Genomic DNA, 24,027 nt, shown 5'->3' with positions numbered 1-24,027 from the left:
ACTGAAATCACCTACAATGGGCACGTGAGCATCAGAACTGGACCATAGAACAATAGAAGAAGGTGGCCTGGTCTGATGAATCCCATTTTCTTTTACATCATATGGATTACAGGGTGGCAGTGTGATGCTCTTGGCAATGTTATGCTGGGAAATCTTAGGTCCTGGCATTCATGTGGATGTTACTTTGACACATACCACCTACCTACACATTGTTGCAGACCAAGTACACCGCCTCATGGCAACGGTATTCCCTAACAGCAGTGGCCACTTTCGGCAGGATAATGTGCCCTGCCACACTGCAAAAATTGTTCAGGAATGGTTTGTGGAACATGACAAAGAGTTCAAGGTATTGACTTGGTTTCCACATTCCCCAGGTTTCAATCCAATGGAGCAGCTATGGGCTGTGCTGGACAAACAAATCTGATCCCTTACAAGACCTAAAGGATTTGCTAGTAACATCTTGGTGCCAGATACTGCAGCACACCGTCAGAGGTCTTGTAGATCCATGCCTCAACAAGTCAGCGCTGTTTTGGAGGCACAAAGGGACCTACTTTACCACCTGCCTAATATTTTCAATATTAAGCAGTCGGTTTTAATGTTATGGCTGATTGGCTTATGTATATACAATTAAGCAAATCAAAAATAAAAGTTGTATGGATGAAAGAAAATATTTTAGTAATTCTAAAATTTAGATATTTATGTTGTACTGGGAAAAGGGGGAGGCGATTATGGCTGGTGTTTGTCTGAAAATGCAGCTCACCTTTGGGTTTTAAGCAATTATGACACCTCTGGCAGCACTACAGGAGGCACCAGCTGAGCTTTTATGGCATAGGAGGTACACCTTCCACAAACACCTGTCAGACAGCAGGAGCACAAGAGTCTGTGCCTGTTTCATATTTTGGTCATTATTTCATTACTCATGCTGTGCTTATATTGTGCCTCGCCTCGGGTTGCTTGAGCCCTGGCATGTGCGCTCGGCACGGGCCGAATAGGTGCGACATGAAAAATGGATGAAAGAGCATTAGCTGTTATTAAAATGCTGCAGTGGCGTGTGTGTTTGCGGCGAGCTGAGCATTATTTTTACAGCGCTTCAGGTGCATGTGAATCATAAATGAGAAATGAAGGGCTCTGAAGCATGCAACACAGGTCAGGATGATCTGTCTTTTGTGTGTGGGGAGGGAATACACCACAGACCCGAGGTGGTGAGGGGGAAATGGGACCTGAACATGAACCAAGGGAGCAATCCTAGGCAAAGGAAATGGCTAAATGAAAGCTTCATTGTTAGCATCATTATGGAGTGCTGAAAGTCCTGATCTACAAATGATCTATATCAGGGATCCCCTTCATCAAATGCAGTGTTTGATGGTGTGTTAGAACAGGAAGTTACCAAAAATGTGATTGATAATAGATATACAGGGGCCTAATTGGAACTAACCTGGTCTATCTAGACAGAAAAATGCCATTCAGAACTGATGGATAATAATGGATAATAAATGGATTAATGAATAATTAAAAAGCCCTCAAAATGGTCATAATACCAAAATCTAAAACCTCATATATCTCTTCTGCTCAGTGTCATAACTATTTTGTGAAGTATAATATTTAAGTCATGCATTTTTATGAAAGAGTATTATAAACACAGTTCTGTAAACAGTTCCTTAACCAAGGTCATAAAACTGTCTCATAATTATATTCACTGTCATAAATAAATAATAGGTATGAGAATAAGTAATCCAGTTCAATCAAATAACAACATAATCCATTTATACATTAATGTATAGAGCTAATGTTGATGAGAACACCTGACACTTCACTAGAGCATTTTGATTGTGTGGAGGTCTGGGAAAACTCTTCACATAGTCAAATGTCAACATTTTCTACTATACATAGTTTTGAAAACTACAGACCTTCCTAAGATGCACATTTTGAAAGCCAATATCTGAGTACAATCTGAATTGGTTAGGCTTATTTCTGCTATCTAACAACTTGATCAAAATGTTTTCACCATATGAGGAAATCACACTTACCTAACAAGGTTTAAGGCACATTTAGGCAGACTGACTGTTTTTACTTGATATTTGTGGATGATTGTCTAGGCAAGCTTGTAAAGGGAATAAAATCCATCATTTTTTAAAAGTGAAGCATTTCAGAAACTACTAATTTCCGTGGATTTTCACACACACACACACACACACACACACACACACACACACACACACACACAACAGTCTCTACATAGAATGGTGAAAAAAACAAAAAACATCAAGAAATCGGCAGTTCTATAGGCTTAGATGCCTTGTTGATGAGAGAAGTCAGAGGAGAAAAGCCAAACTGGTTTGAACTGACAGGAAGGCTATGGTAACTCAAATAACTACAACAGTAGAAAACCACATCAGGTTCGTGGGCACAGGCTCACAGACACTGGATAGGTGAATGAATTTTGCCTCATAGAAAATAGTTTTATACATACTGTATCTTCAGCAGAATGTTAGCACACACTATAAAACAGAGCCTGTAAACCTCACATCGCTGAGCTTCACTGATTTTTAAAGCTCAATAATGAGTAAATCCGGACTAATAAATGTATCAACCAGCATGTTTCTTCTCCTGCTGGCAAGGCTATTGTTTGCTTCTACATCTTAGAGATTGCATAACTAAATCAAGGTGCTGCTGTGATGTTTTATGTACTGAGAGGCAATTCTTATGCTAAATCTGCACTCTCTCACCACCTGAGTCTCTGCTGGAGCTATTTTGTTTTTGTCTTTCCAAACATTTCTAAATATGCAATGCAGTGTATACTTATTTGATATCTGTTCTGACTGTTTTTCAATGCCTCATGTTACACTGGATGTTTTTCTTTATAAATCAGTTGAGTTCTTTTTCAAATGAATGTTTCATGGTAGAAACCTTGACAACCAATGTTATTATAAAAAACTGAAATAGACCCATAATGTCTTTCATTAGGGAGCCACAACTTATAAGAGCATGTCTCAGGGGCACCATTCACTCCAAGAATTGGTTCAGGGAAATGATAATGTCTTACGATTCAATCTTGAAACACAAACTTGTTTTGCACGACTGTGATGATGAATTGTTCATGGCTGTGTAAATAAAACGTCTCGTTAGGATGCGTTTTTGCAATAAATAAATAAATAAAGTTGAAATGTTGTACTTGGAGTAACAGTGCTTACAGAAGATGAAAGTGTTCTCATAAAAAATATACTACACACAAACATCTGTCTTATTATCCTTGTGAGGACATTCCATTGACATAATTACTGATTTAACTAATTAATGCTATGCTACACATTAATCTAAGACCAACCATAACCTCAGTATCAAAAGGAAACTTTTTAGCTCTTTCAGTTTTTTAAATATAAGATGCAGTTTTTGTAATAAAAGCAGTTTTTACCAAGGGGACCACTCAAATCTCCCCACAAAACAGTCAACTATTCCTGTTCTTGTAGGAACATCTGGTCCACACTAGGGGTGCAATGCAATGGTATTATCTGTATCTCTATCTGATTTAAACTTGTAGTGGGCATGGCCTAAACCAGAGTTATCATTTTTGATTGTACCTGCCCACTACACTGCTAGTCTCAACCAGAAGCCCTGTGGGCTTTAGATTTAAAAGTGTTATTTTAAACTCTTCACTGTAGCATACTATCTACAGTATATACACTTAAATAAAACAATTTTCTTTTTGGAATTTAATTCTTTACTACTTACACCAAATATTGGTGTCTGTTAGGTATATGTAGTCATGTGAAAAAATAAGCACACCCTATGGATATTGTTGACTTTTTTGACATATTTGGACATTTAATAAAACATTTGATCCTCTTTGAAACGGTTGATAATAAAGTTGATACACTCTATCAAATGACACAAATAAATTGACATTTTGTATTAATTTTCACAATTTAAATGAACCCCCCCAAAAAAAAAAAATAAATAAAAAAAAAAAAAAAAAAAAAAAAAAAATGAAACCCAGATCAGATGGAAGTAGTCCTACATTTATCACACCTTCAAATCCATAAAATTAGAATTAGGTGTTCAAATTTGGATGCCAGTGATTACAACCTGCTTAGGGAATGCAGGTGGAACCTGTCTTATTTATACTCCTGTCATATCTAGTGTCTGGTGTTCTCTTTGCTATTGAGGTGTGTGGTGTCATCATGCCAAGATCTAAAAAGTTCTGTAAGGCCTTCAGAACTCTTTAGATCTTCAGAACTGTTTAGAAAAAAGGTTGTACATGCCTGAGTCTGGCAAAGGATTTAGAAAGAGATCCAAATTATTTAAAATACATCATTCCACTGTAAGGAAAATAATCTACAAATGGTGCAGAGGCATGCCAGGAAAAAGATTTGCAAGACTACTGTTTGCAAATGAGCATATAGGCAAAGACTAGGCCTTTTGGCATAAAGTCCTCTGGACAAACGAATCAAAGATATTTGTTTGGCCACAGTAACAGCAGACATGTTTGGTGCAGACCAAAGACAGCTTTTCAGGAGAAGCACCTCATACCAACTGTGAACCATTGTGGTGAAAATGTTATGGTTTGCTTTGCTTGCATTCATTAATTCAACTATGAATTATGCATCATATCAAAGAGTGCTTGTATTTAATGTGAGGCCATCTGTCCGAAAGTTGAAGTTGAAAGTCAACCTTTCAACAGGATAAAAATCCTAAGCATGCTAGCAAATCCACACAACTCTGTGTGTGTGTGTGTGTGTGTGTGTGTGTGTGTGTGTGTGTGTGTGTGTGTGTGTGTGTGTGGGAAATAAGTATTGAATGCATCAACATTAATTTCAGTAAATATATTTCCGATGAGACTGTTCTCATGAAATTTTCACCAGATTTTGGTATTAACTCAAGAAATCCGGAAATGTAAAGAATTAAGAACATTAAAGTCCATAAATAAAGTTATGTGTAATAAAGTGGAATGACACAGGAAAAAATCATTGAACACGCTAATTGAAATTTATTTACTACTTAGTGGAGAAGCCTTTGTTTGTAATGACAGCTTCAAGGCGCTTCCTGTATGAAGAAATTAACCACAGTATTCAGGTGTTTGGCCCATTCTTCTAAACAAATTGTCAATTGGATTGAAGTCAGTTTGTTGACTTGGCCATTCTAACGCCTTGATTTTTTTCCTCTGAAACCATTTGAGAGTTTCCTTTGCTGTATGCTTTGGATCATTGTCTGCTGGAAGGTCCACCCACACTCCATTCATCATTCCTTCAATTATATGAAGTCTGCCAGTACCATGCATCTACCTCCAAACTTCACTGTTGGTATAGTGTTTTAAGAGTGATGTGCAATGCCATTTCTTCTCCAAACATGGTGTATAATACGACAGCCAAAAAGTAAAATTTTGCTCTCATCTGAGCAGACTACACTCTCCCAGTATTTCATAGGCTTGTCCAAACGAGTCTTGTGGGGTGAGCATGAGTAGTGGGGTGTATTGCCTATTGTTTTCTCTGTGACGATGGTACTTGCTGCCTCCAAGTGTTTCTGGAGCTCTTTCCAAGTGGTCATTGGCTCTTGGGCTACTCTTCTGACTATTCTTCTGACTTCCTGGTCAGAAATCTTGTGAGGAGCTCCTGTGTGTGGCCGGTTGATGACGGAGGGATGTTGCTTCCACTTGTGGATAATGGCCGCAATGGTGCTTACTGGAGGATTCAGAAGATTTTAAATATGTCTGTATCTGACTCCATCAATATGTTTTGCAACAATAAAGTTGCGAAGGTCTTGGGAGAGCTCTTTACTTTTACCCATCATGACATGTTTCTTGTGTGACACCTTGGTAACAAACAGCCTTTTTATAGACCATCAATTTATTAACCCAGCTGGTATTAATTTGCACAGATAGGAGGTATAATTACTTACTTATTTCAGCGGGGTTTTTGCCTTACCTTGACTTGGAGAACTGCTTTTTCTGAGCGTGTTCAATACTTTTTTCTTGTGTCATTCCACTTTACTAAAATCTATTTACTGAAAAAAAAATGTTAACGCGTTCAATACTTATTTCCCCCACTATATGATCACCTACTCTGCTTAAAGGAAGATACTTCTCCACATATTTTCAAATCACACTGGAATGGAAAACTTTTATTAAACAGATAAGCATTATTAAACAGATAAGCACTTTTAAAAATAACATTCTCTAGCATGTTTTTTTTTTCAAATATGTTCAATGAAAAATACATTTATTTTGTTTATTTTATTATATTTTTGTTTTTAATCTTTGTTTTAGAGCTACCAGGTCCTGCTTCTGTTGATCACGTCTTTTTTTCACCGCTGGTGGTAGTACTGTTTACTTCTGAATCAATAGAACAATGCTGAAGGTGAAGCATTCACCAAGGGATGAAAAGCATCTTTAGTTTATGTAAGCATATATGACTTGACATTGTGTTTAAGAAGAGTGTAAGTTGGAGTGTAAGTGCTGAGTTTATAGACTCCATGTGTATTGCCTCCATGTGAAGTATCTGAGTCATCAGCCACACCATAACCGAGTGTAAAATTTACCAGAAAGAACCAATCCAACTGCAACCTTTCTCATTCTTTTACTACAGATGAGATCTCTGTAAGGAATTGCTAAAGCTCTATTTTTCATTTTCTATATTCTTACAGTTCTCCCTTAGATACAGATCAGCAGCTTTCAAACAATATTTCATGCGATAAACATCAACAGTCATAACAGGATCTGAGAGCCAATGGGATTTGATCTGAGCAGATGAATGAAAAGATTAAATGGATAAATCGACGATGCAAGAATGATGAAGTGATGATGTGATCCCTTACAGCTTAGAGCGATTCTCAAACCTTTTTTTACCTCAGTACTTGCATTCAGTGATCTCTAAGGTAAGTACGGCTATAACAAGAGTATTCAATGCAACAACAAATACAAAATATCAGCTGAATAGATAATAAGTAATAGAGTGAGACAATTAGTTCCCTTTCAAAGGGAATGCTTCATGTCCTCGCTATCTTTTTTCAAATTCTCAGAACTTTTCTATCCCTTTAAAAAAAAAGAGAAGAAAAAAAGGAATGAGCGAGAGAGAAAAATATGAGTGAGAGAATTCAGGAAGCGTGTTACAGCTTGCTCCCATTTCATCACGGGCAATAGTGCACACTTTCTGGGTGAAGTGTTTAGAGGTGTAGCATGCAATGGCAGCCTCGAGAGGCTGTGCATGGTAATGCCTACATTAAGCAGTGGCTTGCAACTCGCGCTCTTCTCGGAAGCTGAAGCGAGTTGGGTTTCGGAGCCTCGCGGATTTGGGCTGGCCACTGCCGAGGCAGCTAGCTGTATCAGGTTCGGGGGATCTCTTATGCATCCAGAAGAGGAGCCGGAGACAAGCGCTGCTCCATCTCTTGCTCTGTCTTCCAGGCTCGGCTCTCCGCTGGATTTTGGACCTCGCGTTGCGACTCCTCCTTCCGCTATGGAAAGCCAAGGGACACACACACAAAAATAATAATAATAATTCCTCTCTGATTCCGAGGAGCCAGAAGGATGTGCTAAAAACTGAGAGCAGCACATAAAGAGCTGCTTGAAGTGATTACTATGGCTGGATGAGCCTTTTTCTCCCCAGTGAAAGTAAATCCCTCACACTGCAGAACCTCCCCTTTCTTCCAGAAGTGCATGACAAAATAGCAGACTTCTGGGGGAAAACCATGCATAAACCGTATTTAAAACCCCACGATGTTGGATTATTCGGCCATTGTGGGGAATGAACGGCATGGCTGTTTAGCTATGCTGAAGGTGGAGGAGGCGCTTGCGAGCTAGTTCTCTCCATCGACGGCAGGTAATTAGGGGGGCCGGCTTTGCCATCCAAACCACCGTGTAAGGCCACTGTGGCATGGGTGGGCAAGGCCTATACAGTAGTAGTCTTGCTTGTGGGTCACTGCAGACAGTGAAAGTGTTGCAGGCCTACCAAGCAGACCTGCTGAGTGAGCTCGACATATGGTGGCATTCAGCCAGTTCCTTCCCTGTTGTCTCGAGCTCACCCGGGAATCCACGAGTGGAGCCCGGGCCTTCACTAGTGCGAGGGAGACCCAGAAGTCGAATATGGCAGCCCGCCAACTCCCGCAGACAGCCAGGGGAATCAGGTGGCCACAGTCGCGGCCTGCTACTAGGCCTGATCTGAGAATGGTCATAAAGGCCAAGCAGACAAAGAAGAGCGGTCCTGAGTGGCCGTGGAGGGACGTATCAGGGGACATGAGGTTGTTAGGGCAGGTAGCCCCCAGTGCAACTGAAGGGCCTCCCCTAGCCAAGGCGGTCCCCAAGTTTTCAGTGTTCTTTGGTCAGCGAGCTGTCACAGGGCAACGAAAATCTGATGCTTTCCCTCCAATAGAATGTGGAATAGTCACTAAAAGACCATCTGGCAGTGTGGAAACTACTGCCAAATGTGTCTCCATGGGTTCTGTCTATCATAGAAAAGGGTTACTGGGTCCAGTTTATAGCTCGACCCCTCCAGTTCAGAGGTGTGCTCACCACAGTAGTCAGCACAGACCAGAGCCCGACGTTAGCGCAGGAAGTAAGATCCCTCTTGGACAAAGGGGCCATAGAACATGTACCTCATTCCCTGAGGGAGGGAGGTTTTAACAGCTGTTATTTCCTGCTCCACAAAAAAATAGGAGTATGTGGCCAATTTTAGATCTGTGTCATCTGAACTGTACTCGCATACAGGTTCAAGATGCTGACGCCCAAACTTATCGTTCCACAGATTCAGTTTGAGGACTGGTTTGTGATGATATATCTAAAAGGTGCATATTTCCACATAGAAATATCGCTAGCTTTATCCCCTCTCACCTTCACAAAGTGCATGGATATCACTCTGGCTCCATTGTGACTCCAGGGCATCCATGTACTAAACTACCTGGACGACTGGTTAATTCTAGCACGATCCAGGGAACTGCGGTTCGACATCGAGATGTTGTTCTCGCCCAAATGAAGAGCTTGGGACTCAAGTTGAATCTCAGAAAAGTATGCTTTCCCCAGTGCAGTGGACAACTTTTCTAGGGTTTATAAGGATTCTACTATGATGAGGGCATTTCTATCCCCAACATGCGTAGGGTCAATCCTATCAACAGTGAGCAAGATAAAGCTGGATCTTAGGAGACTATTGGCGCTTCTGGGCCTATTGCACAGGAGACCGTGGACAGTAGAGGTGATGCTGTGTCAAAGCAGCACATCTCAAATTGGATAGTGGAAGCAATCTCGAGTGTTATGAGGCGCGTGGTCTCGCTACGCCTCTGGGCATAAGGGCTCATTCCACTAGGGCGATCGCCTCCACGAAGGCTTTGTCCAAAGGGGTATCCTTATAGGATGTGTGTGCTGCTGCAGGGTGGTCTACGCCACACACATTCATTCATTATTACAGCCTGGATTTTCATTCCACCCCGGGCTCGAGTGTCTTGCAGTGACCCTCGAGCTTGGGTCTTTTTGAACAGGCCGTACCCTCGGTATGACTGAGTGGGTATTCTCGTTCCATCGTGTTATGCTAAATGCAATGTAGAAGTTACCTTTGAAAGGGAACGTCTGGGTTACGCATGTAATCCTGTTCCCAGAGAAGGGAACGAGATGTTGCGTAGCTTTGTCATACAAGGGCAGGCCTGTGAATTGCGTCTTTGCTTCAGATAATGGAGGCTGATGGCGCGGTTCACAGGTGCCATATTTATAGCACGCGATGCGCTTAATTGTCACGTCACCTGATCATGGCAGGCCTATAAATAGGCATGATTTTACACAAGCTTCAGATACTTGTCATGCGCGAGAGGCGCTCCCCATATTGTTATGCTAAATGCAACGTCTCGTTCCCTTCTCAGGAAACAGGGTTACATGCGTAACCCAGACGTTTACTTTAAATCCCTTTCCTACGCATTTCCTACTGGTGGTGTTTTTTTAGATTAAAATTTTTAGCTGGTACTGTGTTGTCGTGTTGTCATGTTGTCAGATGAGCTTTTTAGTTATTAATTTTTTTTTTTTTTTTTATCACAGCAAGTCTCATTCAATCCTGCAACAATACTGCAACAAAATGCATTCAATTATAAACTGGTTTCTAGAGCTAAGTAATTCTTACTTACTTACCAAAATCTGTTTTAATCATTTATTATTAATACCTTAAAAATCACAATTATACCTTAAAAATCACAATTATTCTTTTCAGTTAAGCACCCCCTATAGTACTCCAAATTGCACATACCGTCTTGTGTTGTTCAGTATATCAAACAGACTTGTTTATGTGGTTTTATATATATAAAATGAACAAAAACAAGTTATTTACTGTTACAACTTGCATTAAAGCAGATATAAAGAGTCATTCTCTCACAGATTGTCATGTTATACAAGAAACTGGAAAGTGGAAACTCTTCAAGTTACAGTTGTCATATAACGTAGGTGGAAACGGATGCAAATGCAATTTCAGTTTATTTTAAAATGCACCAGCAAATAAATCTACATCGGTAGGCAACGTCATAATCCAAAAACAGGCAACAGTTCAGGCAATGTGCAAACCATACAAACAGGGCAAAACCAGAAAGCAAAAACCAGATAAACAATGCAGAGCAAATAGCTTGGAAAATCAGGTGTAAACACACTGAGCATTGCTATGCAATGAGTGAGTGAACCTGAAGTCTTATTGAAGACAAACATACTGTGAAGTGTGATTGTTCTCAGGTGTGTGATTAAAAGTCAGGTTATTAGTAAACTATTAGTAAATAAGTCCCTGTGTAAGTTGGTACTATAGATATGATAATTTATTAGAATGAGGGCATTAACATAGACCTGTGATTACAGCTGTAATTTTGACCAATCAGAATCAGGAATTCAACAGTGCAGTGGTATAATTGGCTACAATTAATGGACTATTCATTTGGTGAAAGGTCCATTATTTCCTATTGGGCTTGGTGGAAGTGGAACTAAAAAAATCTCCTTAGTTATAGTTACATACTTCAAATTGGCTTTGTATAAACAAACAAACAAACAAACAAATTAACCTAATTATCTGTGCTAATGTAATATGTCTGACGGAGCTCGTGTTTACTCACGTCTACCTGTCTTCTCTCTCTTTCCCTCATTAATTGGACAAATGCTGGAGTTTGTAATAACCTTTGAGACATGTGTTGGTGTCAGGAACAATTAGGGACATGTAGTGTATCTATTTGGACATTCAGGATAATCTTTACTTTATCTCAGAGGCTGCTTAAAGATCCGTAGGGGTTGTGAGGACAGGGTAATGGACTCCGCTCTGCATGTGCTCAGCTTTAATCACAACTTGAATTTGTTCCTGTGAGTCAGTTTGGTCCTTGCTTTGACTTTCAAAAGCTTATGTATGTATGTATGTATGTATGTATGTATGTATGTATGTATGTATGTAGCAACATAAAATATTTTTAAAATTCTAACAATATGGTACAATCATGATGTCCACAAAGGGTCAGTAACCAGGTAAAGAGTGGATTAGAACCATCCAAAAGTCAGAGAAGCAACCAAAAGTTCAAAGAGAGTGAATATTTATGCAAAATACTGTATATTTAGTATCTAACAGCCTAGCATAGTTAGTAGTAGGATAATTTAACCAGCCGATACGTACTGATAGGTAGCGTCATAAACTGTATATTCAAGCAACACCATGGGTAGACTGGTCCATATGCACAAAAATAATGCATAATTATATATGTTAGTAAACATGTTTGTACAATATGCCAGCATGCTTATCTGTAATTACTCAATAAAACTGAAGGTAGACCCTACCTAAATAAATTAATAAAAATAAACAAATAAATAATTGTTTTAGGTATTAAAGGCTTTTGTCCATTTTTCTTTTCATTCATTAAATTATAAATTATATTCTTGTGCAAACTAATTCTTACTTACATATTAAATCTGTTTTGCTAATTTGAATTACATTAAAATTATATTTATATAATTACATTAAATACATTTTATGATGAAAATTTTCCCCCTTAAGAGTCACAATTTTAACCAAGTACCATAGCGGTATTAACATTTTTGAGGTTTCAGGTAGTTACATGATAGTGGTGAGCTTTTTATGTAAGTAGTGTCGTTTTTGTAGCAGAAACTTTAAAGTATCGGTCATATGAGGTCTTTGCTTGACTTTCAGAGCAGAATGTGTGATTGAGAGCTCTGATAATTGTCTCTGAAAAACTGCAGAATGTTTTCATTGGTAGTTAAAGAACAGCATCACATTTCACAGGCATTTTACTGAACTGTGAAAATCTTCTACCACCCCAGAAGTCAGATACATTAAGTTAATAATCACTTTCCTTTATCTTGATTTTTTCCCCCACTGATTTACGGAACATTGTGCCATGAGGGACAAAGAAAGCTAAGGTCTTGAGTGCTAGCGAGAACCTATCATGGACTGATGGCGTATACTGAAACCTCATGCATCGGTGCATTTAATTAAATCGTCTCTAACTCTGAAGCAGTAAAGAAGCACCGAGATGAGTCCAAATCCAAGGACTCAGTTTATCTCCTTGTCTATTGTTCACTTCCAGTTACAGCTCAGATTGTAATTTAGAGCTGGCTGCAACTTGACAACTTGCAAAGTTTATTGAGCTGGAGTTTTTTGAAAACCAGTTGGAAAATGTGCATCTTGTGCAGTTTATTGTGGAAAACGCTTTCAAGTTCATATAGAAAATAGGCATATTTGTTATTACTCCCAACTTTTCTGAGATGTACCTCCTTTGTCTTTTTTTATGCCTCTGCCATTAGGTGATGATGGCATTATGTTTGCAGGTTGTTTGTCTGTTCATTCCTGATTCCTATTAGCATGATATCTCAATAATATTTGTAGGATTAAATATGTGTAGGATTTATAGGGAATTATCATTGTAACTAGCAGATAAACTGATTCGATTTTGGAACTGATCCAATCAGGGTGAAATGTATGAACTAGTTTTTTTTTCAGTAGTTTCCTTCCTGTTTGAAGGATATTTTAAGGGTATACCTGCTAAAAAATCCAGCATTGCTGGTCATCAGCCTAAGGTATGTTTTTCACGCTGGGACCAGCATGGGATGCTGGTTGCTGGTTTGTTGGTCCAGCATTGGGTGCTGGTTGCTGGTCCAGCATGGGATGCTGGTTGCTGGTCCAGCATGGGATGCTGGCTTGCTGGTGGACCACCATATGTTGTCTTTTGTATACTGGTATATTCCCAGCAAGACCACAACATAACCCATTTGTTACATATCACATTTCTTAGTGCATTTTCATAATTAAAGACCAAGACAATTTTTCAAATTAATTGTAATTAACTTGTTTTAATAAAGAAAAACATATACTGGATATTACCACCATTCACATGGCTTTCTTTTTTTGGTTTGTTAATGTCCATTATCTTTCTGTAATATAATGGCCAGACTTTGCGGCCCTGGCTTCCAATTCTTCATTTGCTATATTTTTCTGCTGTAGATATTCACGGAGGGTGGCTGAAAAAACAAAACAAAAACAACACATAAATACAACTATCAGATACTTATCACAGTGTCCAAAAAACCAAGTTAAATGCAGCTTATTTATTTTTAAGTTAACATAAAAGTTCATTCGTGACCATTTTTACTTCTGTAATGGGACATAAAGTGAAACAGAGTATTAAAAAAGTGGATGTGAATGTCGAATATGGTTTGAAAGGATTAAAAAAAAAAAGCATATATATATATATATATATAAAAAAGGTGGTTGGAAGGGAGAGGTGAAAACGAGTTTGCAATAAGTTAACACTGTGTGAAGCCTAGGCCGAAAAGGAAAGTTGTTTCAGAGTTGAAGTTATTAAATGTCAATTTAGCATTTTTATGACAGATTATGAAGATTTCTTTTAATTTTGGAATAAAGGAATCATTCACAATAGACCATAAATGTGTATTATAAGAAAGCAAATTTTGATATCATGCTGACTTTAAATAAGGGCAATGGGAAAGTGCCTATGTTCACACCCAGTTAAACAGTATTTGTTGCCCATATCAAATAGTAATTTGTCTACCACAAACCACATATGGCTTAAGTACAATTCAGAAATTTGAAAGATGTGCATGCTGTCACTATTGTCTACAATATATCATGCTCCTGGCTGCAATGACATACCTTTTACTATGTTCACTTTTTTTGTAGTCAGTGGATGTCGGTGGGATTTTGTGGTGGGAAACTCATTGCCTGTAAGGTTGCGCTCCCCAAGGGTTTTGGTCCGCCAGGCTGCAACTACCAGCTCTTTAATGAATAAAGAGTGTCTGGTGCTCAATTTGAGTCTCTCCCAGACTTCCTTCCTTAAGTGTATAGTCCCACCCAAGACAATCTGAGAACACCAAAAAATTTGTAAAAAAAAAAAAAAACAACAAAAAAACTAACAAACACAGCATTGAACTATACTTGTGTTCATACAAGGCAATAAGTGTTGCTAGCACATCTGGATATATTCAGGTGCAGTTTCATCATCAGGATTTTTTCCTATTCAGATGATCTGTTAGTTTTAAAAAAGTTACTTAATTTTTGATTACCATCAACCAAATATTAGCTAGCTACCTAGTAACCCCTTAGCAACTGACCAATCATGAGTCTCCATGTCACTAAACCCATTCCACCAGCACAGTTCTCCTTTCCTGAGTACTGTTAACTAACCATGGTAAGACATCCATGTCATTTTGTGACATGGAATGGTGTGTATTCATACCATAACAAACTATTCTAATAGAATACTTCTCTACTGTCACTCATTGTACCCAGAACCTTATGGCCTACTGGTGGAAATTCACATTTTCACATAGAATAAAATGGTTATAAAAGGAAAATTATAAGGAAAAATCTCCAACTACAGTAACTGTTGCTTCAGACAGATTGTTAGAACCAGACTACGCCACTGTAAAGAACATAGGGTTGTTTTATATATATATATATATATATCCTAATAATTCCAATAAACTACCTACTCTCAAGACCAATAATCTCCCTTACCATTGTCTTGTTGATAAAGGAACAGTTGGAGTATTTCATGATAAAGCACTTATGATGTTTAACTATGATCACTGGATACTACATGTAAATTGCAACTAATTACCTTAACAACATGACATTTGTGGACCAATTCCTTTACTTTTTTTGGGGTTTTCTCAAGTTGAAGAGTTACATCCTTCTGCTTTTCCTGGTAAAAGCGAAACTGCTTTTTGAGACTCTTCAAATAATTTGTGGGGAACAACATCTGCACCAACGGCATCTTCCTTGACAGATGCAATCTGTTCCTTGGGCTTTTTGGTTTGGTGGTCTGTTGGACAGAGTGGAGCTTGCTGTTTCTGGCCTCATATGATATAGTGAGAAATGATTTTTCCCCCTTCCTCTGATGCAGTTTGTCTGTTTTGGTAAGAAAAACAGAGAACACCACAAACAAGTGAATGAAGAGTATAAACAAACTGTCACAATTCGAGGGTTGAGCCAGAAGCAGGTGCAGATAAAGACATTTATTTAACCAAACGTACTATGAAACGAATACACTAAGAAAACTTGACTAAACACACTGTGGCAAGAAACACACACCGAGACATAAACAACGTGAGTCAAACATGGAACACAGGGGTCTAAGACAACGAAAGACAAGCACATAGTGCAGACAAGGAATATATATACCCATGAGTGCTCATTAACCAAAACGTGAATCAGGTGCAGGTGGTCATGTGACAACTAGAGCAGTGCAGTGGCTGATGGGAAGTGGAGTCCAGAGTTTCTTGATACGTGACAGAACCCTCCCCCAAGGGCGCTACTCCCGGAGCGCCCAAAATTATACGTCCTCCATCGGGTGGTCCTGGCCCCCTGGAAAACATGTCCCCAGCAAAACCAGGAGGCCGGGTGGCTTCCACAATGGGAACAGCCACAGGGAGGCTGAGATACTTCCTCAGCTGAACATTAAAGCGGGGCGACGTCCTCAGCAGAGCATGAACGCAGGGCGACGTCCTCCATGGGACAGGAGAGGGGAGCGATGTTCTCCATGAGACTCAAGGGGGGAGCGAGGTTCTCCGCGAGGCCAGGAAGAGGGGCGAGGTTCTCCGCGAGGCCCAAGGGAGGAACGATGCTCTCCGCGGAGCATGAGGGGGGAACGATGTCCTCCGTGGAGCAGAAAGGGGGAGCGACATACTGAGAGAAGCAAAGAAAAGGAGCGACGTCTTTAGCGGAACATGGAGGCAGAGTGACATCCTCAGTGAAGCAGGATGGCAGAGAGACGACCTCAGCCGAGCAGGAAGGCCGAGCGACGACCTCAGCCGAGCAGGAAGGCAGAGCGACGACCTCGGCCGAGCAGGAAGGCAGAGCGACGACCTCAGCCGAGCAGGAAGGCAGAGCGACGTCCTTGGCGGCGCGGGGAAACAGAGCGCTGTACTCGGCAGAGCAGGGAAGCAGGGTGACGTCCTCGTCGGCGCCTGAAAGCGGAGCAATGTCCCCAGCTGAACTGGAAGGCAGAGCGAAGTCCCCTGTAAGGCCAGGGAGAGGAGCGTGGGTCTCCTCGAAGCAGAAGAGGGGAACGCTATCTGCCATGGAGCAGGGAGGCTGAGCGGCATCCACAGCTGAACAGAGAGGCTGAGCGGCATCCTCAGCTTAACAGGGAGGCTGAGCAGCGTCCACAGCTGAACAGGGAGGCTGAGCGGCGTCCACACTGAACAGGGAGGCTGAGCGGCGTCCACAGCTGAACGGGGAGGCTGAGTGACGTCCTCAGCCGAACAGGGAGGCTGAGCGACGTCCTCGGTGGGGCATGAAAGCGGAGCGACGTCCTCGGCGGGGCATGATGGCTGAGCGAGATCCATAATAGGGGAGGGAGGGTGGGAGATAGTACTAGCCCCGACCACAGACTCCCCCTTGTACCTGGCAACCTGCTGCTTTCGTAGCGCAGCTTGGTAATCTTCCGACTGTTGGCGTAACGTGGCAAAGTACTCCACTAACATTGGTGGCATCCTGACGCCCCAGATATCCATCTTGGCGATCTGCTGCTTCTGATTGTTGGTCTTTCGTTCTGTCACAAATCGGAGGTTGAGCCAGAAGCAGGTGCAGATAGTGACATTTATTAGCAGCAACGTACCGAGAAACAAAGACACTAAGAAAACTTGGAACACAGGGGTCTTTCGTTGTCTGTGTTCCATGTTTGACTCTGCGACCCCTGTGTTCCATGTTTGACTCACGTTATTTATGTCTCGGTGTTTGTTTCTTGCCACAGTGTGTTTAGTCAAGTTTTCTTAGTGTCTTTGTTTCTCGGTACGTTGCTGCTAATAAATGTCACTATCTGCACCTGCTTCTGGCTCAACCTCCGATTTGTGACACAAACCAATTCAGCATCAGTTTTGAGCATCATATCAATAATGAAACCAGAGCAGTTCAAGTGCTTCTAAACAGATGGAAGACGTTTTAACAGACTATATTGCTCCAAATTTATAAATAAAGAAACAAATAAATAAATATAGCATTAAGTAAGTAAATAAGTCAATTTTATTTATATAGCACGTTTCACACAACAAAGCTGACTAAAGTGCTGAACAGAGTAAGGAAAGTAAAAATAGAAAACAGAATAAAACCAAATAAAAACAGACAATAGACAATAGTAAAAATGAGTAAAAATTAGATTAAAATGCCTGGGAGAAGAGATATGTTTTAAGATTCTTTTTAAAAGTGGTAATAGAAGGTACAAGGCCAATGTCCAGTGGAAATTGATTCCATAGACGAGGGGCAGCAACTGAAAAAGCTCTATCCCCCTTTGTTTTCAACCAGGAATGAGGGACATGCAAAAGAAACCTATCAGAAGATCTTAGAAGTCTGTTTGATGGATGTGGTTTAAGAAGATCCTTGAGATAGGAAGGAGCTTGATCATTAAGAATTTTAAAAACAAACATCAGAATCTTAAACTGAATCCTAAAATGGACTGGGAGCCAATGGAGCGATGCTAAAATTGGGGTGACACGATCAATTGGATATTAGTGTGTTTAAATTGTACATGTTTTAATTATGTCAATATTTAAATGGTGTGCACAATAATGTGTTTGAATTGGATTACAAAAATTCGAATTTTAAGTTACGATTGTGATGCATGTGTTTTTCTTTTTTTTAGATGCTTCTCTGCTAAAGAGCCTGTAAAGGGACTGATGAGGGTCTCATAGCAGCATGATATATTTGAACTACAGGGTATAGAAATTTAATCAAAAATTATATTTATCAAGGCTTGGTGTATGTTGTGTTGGTGTATGTTCTAAAGATTAGGTGGTACTTGAGTGCTCTAATTTGATCAAAGGTGGTACTTGGCCTAAATGTTCAGAACCACTATCCACAGGAACACAGGGGACAATGAACAATGACACTGTAAATCATATGTACACATGTACACATATATAAATGTATATGTGTATTACAGTGTCATTGTCTATTTTCTTCTGTGCTCCAGTATATATATATAAATACACACACACACACTCTCTCACACACACACATTTTTGTGGCAAGGTCTGTAAGAATGAGCGCAATCTTAAAAGTCATCAGGCCAAGATGAAACGCATGGTGCAGAAGAACGCAGCGCAATGCACAGAAGTTACTTCGGTTGAAATGCAAGAGGAGCATGGCCCGAAGACACCCCACAGTCCCCAGAACTTCCAAGCGCATAACTCTATGGCTCCATGCAGAGCAGTTCAACAGCATTGGATTAAGTGGCCTGTGGCAAACAAGCGCAAAGTATGGTGTCAGTTTGATGAGGATGTGGCAAGAATCATCACCGCTACATCAAAGGCAGCTGCAGATGAATGGCTTCAGATGGTGACCACAACCACTGTCAGTTTTGCGGCAGAGAGACTTGGCATCAAAGAGTGCAAGGCCAGCAGACCAAATTACACCATGAACCATAGGGTTCATGAGCTTTGGGCTTTGGCAAGACAGTTCAAGGCAGGAACTGTGGAGGAGAAACCACCACTCACTGAGCTCTGGCACAGCATTAGGAAGAAACTCATGACCCTGCATAGAGCAGCGTGGCATAGAAGGTGGTGGAGAGATAGAGCAAGGAAGCGACCTGCATTTATAGCCAATCCCTTCGGGTTCACAAAACAACTTTTGTGGCAGAAGCGAAGTCAACATCTGACTTGTTCTAAGGAGGGAGCAGACCTGTACCTGCACAACACCATAAGTTACTCTGAAAGAAAGCAAGAGCTAGGGCCCCTCAGAGCCTTGTTGGAAGTATCATGTCCCACGGTGGACTTCAACACTAGAGAGCCCACATGGAGGGAAGTGCAGGAGGTGGTTTCAGCAGCCAGAGCCAGCTCCACTCCAGGAACCAATGGTGTACCCTACAAGGTGTACAAGCATTGCCCTGCGCTCTAGATCCTATGGAAGGTTTTGTGGGTGGTGTGGCTCAGGGGCACAGTATCAGACCAGTGGAGGCACGCAAAGGGGGTCTGGATACTGAAGGAGAACAACTCAACCAAACTGGAGCAGTTCAGATCCATCTCGCTTCTTGGGGTGAAGGGGAAGATCTTCTTCAGTGTCCTAGCCAAACGGATGACAGTCTTCCTTCTCAAGAATGGCTACATAGGCACCTCTGTACAGAGAGGTGGCATTCCAGGAGTTGTCATGCAGCTGATTAGAAGGCTTGCGAAGGAAAGGGAGACCTTGTGGTGCTTTGGCTTGACCTTGCCAACACATACGGCTCCATTCCCCACAAGCTCATTGAGACAACTGTGGATCACCACCAAATACCTAGTAAGATAAAGGACCTCATCCTGAATTACTACAGGAACTCAGCATCAGAATGGCACCAGCTTGAGAAGGGGATCATAACTAGGTGCACTATCTCAGTTATTCTCTTTGCTCTTGCCATGAATATGGTGGTTAAGGCAACAGAAGTTGAGTGCAGAGGCCCACTGTCCAAGTCTGGCATTCAACAGCCCCCTATTAGAGCCTTTATGGATGGCCTCACTGTAATCATCATCAGTGTCCTGGATACTCCAGGGCCTGGAAAAACTTATATCCTGGGCAAGGATGAGTTTCAAGCCTAACAAGTCCAGGTCCATGGTGCTGAAAAGGGAGAAAGTGGTGGACAAGTTCCACTTCCAGGTGTATGGTATTGTAATTCCATCCATGACTGAGAAGCCTGTCAGGAGCCTGGGCAAGGTCTTTGACTGCAGCCTCAAGGATGGTACAGCCACTCAAACCACCATCGGGGAGCTTGAATCTTGGCTCACCACAGTCAATAAATCTGGCCTACCAGGCTGATTTAAGGCCTGGATATACCAACATGGCATCTTACCTCCAGTTCTATGGCCTCTGCTGGTGTATGAGGTAACCTTGACAACAGTGGAGACCATGGAGAACAAGGTCAGTAGCTACCTCCATAGGTGGCTGGAACTGCCATGCAGCTTGAGCAGCACAGCACTCTATGGGAAGAGAAACAAGCTCCAGCTCTTGATTAGCAACTTCGAAGAGGAGTTAAAGGTCTGTGGAGAGCACAGGAAGGCCTAGAGATTGCTGAGTCCTGGTTGAGACACAGGGCTTTGGTGGGCACGGTAGCTACGTGCCAGGCACAGGGTCCATGGTAGGGACAGACACCAGCTAGTCCTAGAGTAGGTGCAGGCTGGTGCTGTAGAGGAAAGGACCTGCAGGATGGTGGGCAGGCAGCAGCAGGGAGCATGGACGAAGTGGGAGGGTGCACTGGAGAAGAAGATCTCCTGGACCAAGATCTGGCAGGCAGATCCCCAGCAGATAAAGTTCTTAGTCTGAGAGGTCTATGTTGTCCTTCCTAGCCCAGCAAATCTTCAAATCTGGGGTAGGAATGACTCACCAGTATGTCCTATGTGCCCTGGGAGGAGTTCCCTAGACTACATCCTAAGCAGCTGCCCAACACACTGGGGAAGCCATCACTGGTGGCAGGATCAGGTGCTAAAGTCCATTGGACACTCCATCTCCAAAGTTATGGCCAAAATCAAGCTTGGCTGATAGATGGAACATCACCTTTGTCAGGGCCGGGGAGCAGCTACATTCACAACCCAAGCTGGCAGCTGGGCTGTTTACCTTGGCTTTGACCGGGAGCTGCAAGTCGATCTGGGAAGGAAGCTCAAGTTCCAGGTCTACATTGTGGCAACTGCATTGAGGCCAGACACAATGTCAGACATAACATCAGCCACTTCCAAGCAGGTGCTCTTGTTAGAGCTCACGGTTCTCTGGGGGAACCACATTGATGAGGTCAATGAACGGAAGCAGTCCAAGTATCAGGAGCTGGTGGAGGAGTGCAGAAGGGCGGACTAGAAGGCACGCTGTGAGCCCATTGAAGTTGGATGTAGAGGCTTTGCGGGTCAGTCACTGTGCAAGGTATATGTGCTGCTCAGCATTACTGGGGCTGCGAAGAGGAAAGCCATCAAGTCCGCTGTGGAGGCGGCAGAAAGGGTGTCCAGATGGCTGTGGCTTAATAGGAGTGATCTGTGGATTAGTGCTGCTGGGACATAAGCCAGGGTCTGATCAACCCTGGTTGGGTCACCTGAAATGACCTGAAATGCCAAATGACCTCAAGATCATCACTGAAGATGTGTCCCAGAGCATGCGAAGATGTGTCTTGGATGTATGGTCTAAGCTTCTGCTCTCTCCTTTAGTGAAGTGCAAATAGAATTGGCAGCGACATTCTAGTAGAATGTGGTGGTGAATGTGGTGCTACCTGGAGTCGTTTGCTCTTAGACAACTTCTCCTTAATGTCTTCTTTATTCTCTCAAAATTAATGATGAAAAAACAAAACTATCACTCATTTATTTATATGGTGCAGTGAATGAATTACATTAAAATAGCTATTACTTACTTGTATACCTTTAAGCATCAGTATTTGCCCTTTGTATTTGTGTATTTGTATATGTGCCCAGTGTTTGAAGTCTTGCTTCCATTGTATCCAATACATTTGAGTTTGATCAAACATGTTATTCATAAAGTCCTTAATTTCACATGTTGAAACAACTGCCTTGTGGCCATCATTCAGGAACCTCACATATGCAAACACTGTGATTCCCAATGATTCAGTAGGTTTGTTGTGTAAAAGCGGAACCTTTTTATTTACCCCACAAAATCATAATTACGTTGGTGAAAACAAGATGTTCTGGAACACGTGCACTTACACTAATTACGTTAAACACTGTAATGTATAAAATGTAGTAAAAAATGTTGTGTGATTTATTTTTGGAAAGTGCTACAACTCCATTTACCACCATGAACATAGTTGCTCTATGGGCAACGCTGACACCCTTTACACACAGAAAAACCCCCCACCTCTTTATTGAAACGAAGTGATTTTAGCATTATTTGGACTTCACTTTGCTTTGATTGCCGTCACTTTCTCCAAATGCACTCATATTGGATTATATTCGAGAGCATCCATGTACTGCGCAAACCCCAATTAAAGCTCCACTAGACAACAGTATAAAATGTAAGTAGATGGTGTTTGTCAATTTTGTAGTAATGAAATGCTTATCTATCTATCTCTATCTATGCTGGGCTAGAAGTCACAAGCTTCACTAAAATACCATCTGATAATTCATTTTAACTATCGGCTCATATAACGATGTGTAATATATATATATATATATATATATATATATATATATATATATATATATATATATATATATATATTAGAATCATACAAAAAACTGTATCTCAAGCCAGAGAGCAAAGATGTCCCCCTTCCAAAATGCAGAACAACCGGTGGATGCTCTAATGTATGTACAATGTTCACATTGTACATATACTATGATTTTTTTTACTAAGTTAGTTGTTTATTTCATTATATTGTTTATATGTTGTGACTAGTCAGTTTATGTTGTTTCCTTTAAAAATATATTTTTGCAGGTATCTGTACAATTTGAAATGGTTCTGTAATACATGTTAACTTGCCATTACAGATATTACCCATATATGATGATTCCACTATGCATCACTACAACAGTCAAGGTTCCAGTATTGCAGATGTGGAGGTGAGGTTACAGTCAATCACCATCCCCATGCCACACAGCGATAATATAATGCAACATTAGACTGTCACAACAACATGTGACACCTGTTGAATGTTGTTTTTATAATGCTTTTCAGATTACTTTAACATCTGACCATGAAACAGGTGACTCACATGACAACTATGACAGCGTTTACACTTTTGCAAGTGACACAGAAAGTGAAGTTGACTACAGAACATGATGTATTTCGACAGACTGTTCCTGATGACCTTGACACAGACATGGACTCCATATTTACATCTGCAGGTACTACCACAAAATCCGAGGCAGTGCTGATGATAATGACATATGCAGCTAGACATAGCATATCAGGGACTCAACTACATAATTTGATAAAACTTATAAATACTCTTTTTGGCAAAGAGGTGGTACCTGTGTTCATATCTGTTCAACAAATCATTCAAAAATAATTCAGAAATGCTTGAATTTTTTTTTAAATTGTAGCTTATGTAAATCATACATTGGTACACAAAATGTTATAAAATGTTAGAGACAAAAATATTACACAGTGCCTCCAGTGTATTGATCACTTAGAAATCAGTACCCTGAACAGTGGTAGTTTTTTCATCAGCATAACAATTGCACCTCAAATCCAGGCACTACTACAAAATCCTCAAATTTCAAACAATATTGCCTACAGATATGAAAGGTCAAAAAATGAACACATTATCTCTGACATATATGATGGTGACATGTATGCACAGTTTTCAAAAAAGTTCTGTCAGATCCAAACAAAGATGCCAGAGATGCCAGACTGAGATGCCAAAGGAATATTGTCTGATATGGAGCTTGCATTAGCTAACAAAAGTAGTGTAAGAGGAGTAAAGGGTCCCTCTCCTCTTATAAACATGCCATATTTTGATATTGTTTGGGGTTTTGTTCTGGACGACATATGTGTGGTCTTACTTGTCATTAGACAGCTCACAGAGCTTCTTCTGAATAATAGTGACGAACCATACTACATTGGAAGCCCCAACATTATGAGAGTCATAGAAAACAGCTTAAGGAACATA

The 24,027-nt window shown here is 40.9% G+C and overlaps 1 pseudogene; it reads left to right on the top strand.

Annotated features, from left to right (window-relative positions):
- The first annotated feature begins 18,527 nt into the window (after positions 1–18,527).
- On the top strand, positions 18,528–21,467 carry LOC108270625 (uncharacterized; annotated as a pseudogene).
- Positions 21,468–24,027: the final 2,560 nt, after the last annotated feature.

This window comes from Ictalurus punctatus, chromosome 10 (assembly GCF_001660625.3).
Source record: "Ictalurus punctatus breed USDA103 chromosome 10, Coco_2.0, whole genome shotgun sequence".
NCBI classification, from domain to species: Eukaryota; Metazoa; Chordata; class Actinopteri; order Siluriformes; family Ictaluridae; genus Ictalurus; species Ictalurus punctatus.
The sequence above is the reverse complement of the archived record's forward strand: the minus strand, read 5'-3'. Positions and strand labels throughout refer to the sequence as shown.